A 2,045-nucleotide genomic window follows, 5' to 3' on the forward strand; every position below is an offset into this window, starting at 1 on the left:
TACCCCTACTGGGATGGCTTTTCCCTTTCTCCTTCCTTGCTCTGCGTTCCACAGCTTGTTGGGGATGATATTATGTGCTGGGGATAATCCCTTCCTGCTGGGGATATCCGTCTTCTTTTGTGACATAGCTCGGAAGCTGGCATTTCCCCGACCTTTTAGTCCTAGTATGAATTTCCCAAATCATGCTCATTGCTCTCCTTGATTTGCCCACGGGCTTTGGCCTTGAGGTTTATAACTTTGGTTTTGGCAAGGATATCCCTTTTGACACTCGTCAATCCTTTTGTCAATTCCCTTTTGCTGGGGATATTTTCTTGACACTGGCCTCACGCTTGTTCCTCGCTGACTACACCATTTGGATGCACTAGTCAGATCTCATTTTGTATAATTGGGAAGCTGATGACATATTTTGAAGTCATTTCATACTTGTTCTGACCGGACAAACTCTATTGGGGAAAATTTTTTATGAAAGGAGAAAGATAAAAGATACAAAACAAAAGACAAAGGAAATGATGACTCTTTTACAAAAGAAACTATAAATAAAAACCTATCAAACGCAGATACCGACTCTAATGGCCATGACACGCGTATGTGGCCTATCCTCTACCGTCAATCATCTTTCAAGATCTTCAATTGGCGATTCCCCATTGGATTCTTAATCTTATTCGACTTGTAGTGCCCAAAGGGTTTTTACTATCAAGTCTCTCTCATTTTTTGTTCTTCTCTCAGCTTTCATCGCCTGATGGTGCCTGTGAAGGTTTTCACCGATATGACTCTCTCATTTGTATCACTTTCCAACTGGGGATTTGGAGTGTTGCCGGTATGACTCTCTCTGCTGGAGATTAGAGTCCTTTCTGCTGTGGAACAGAATGTTATGTTCGCCGGTAAGACTCTCATTTGTCTGACTTGGCATCTTTTGAAGACTGGTCAGAAGGTCTTTCTTTGGACCGTAATGTGGGTTTTGGATAGGGCTAGAAAAAAAAAGGGTATTAAAGGCTCAAAAATGCATTAATTCTGGGTTATTAGTTACAACTTTCGGAACTAGATTTATTTACCACAAACGCAACTTTTGCCCCAGTTTCTTGCTTGGGGATATTTTACTTGATTGATTTATATTTTTTCAAAACTATGACCGAGCCGTGAAGCGCCTACGTATCCTCTTTGAGGAATCAGGTCAAACGTAGTTCCCAATTCCTCTTTTTTCATTTGACATTTTTTTTTGTTACCATTTTTCTTTTCTTTTCTTTTCTTTTTCGTTTTGTTTTTTTTTTTCATGTTTTCATGCCATGCTCGCGTTTTCTAGTCGTTTTTACTGATTCCGAACGAGGGGTATGAAAGAAAAATAAGTAAGGCTCAAAAAGGGGTAACGAAGGATAAAGTGTTTAGGTAGTAGAACAAAATGCCTTCGTCATTCCAGTCTTCAAAACATGCCAAATGCAAACAACACAACAAACAATAGATTTATAGTCTCTTCCGACGGTGCTGGGCTTGACAATTATGTTAAACATATGTTTGTTCATTTGTCACTTCTAAAGCACCGTTGGGCGACACTCTCATTCTCTTTTATTATGAACGACCCTCATGCCAATTTAGGCGAATCTTTATTTAACGGTTTTCTTTGTGTTTGCCCCAGTTCCACATGACTCGGGCTCCAAATAATCTCAAACCATTCTTATTTCCTTTAAATGCTTTGATCACCTTCTCAGGGTTTTATGATTAACTTTTAAGACTAGGCCCAAACTGGGTGCGCATGTCATGTCCCTAGAATCGGCATTGAACAAAAATGATAAAAGGACTAAACAAAAAGATGACTGGAAATAATAAAAGACCGGATTTTGTATTAGACTACCGGTGAAATGGTTTAAATAACAAAACAAACAAAATAATCCAGAACAAAATCCTAAAACAAACTGGACAAGACAACATCCGACTTATAACCCTAATAATCCGAACAACAGAAATGACAACAAAATGAGCCACCACAAGCTTCTCTCTTGCTGACCAAGGAACGAAACGTCCTCCCACTTTATCAAAATTGGCATTTTAGC

The sequence above is a fragment of the Nicotiana tabacum genome, chromosome 8 (assembly GCF_000715075.1).
Source record: "Nicotiana tabacum cultivar K326 chromosome 8, ASM71507v2, whole genome shotgun sequence".
In the NCBI taxonomy this organism is placed as follows: domain Eukaryota; kingdom Viridiplantae; phylum Streptophyta; class Magnoliopsida; order Solanales; family Solanaceae; genus Nicotiana; species Nicotiana tabacum.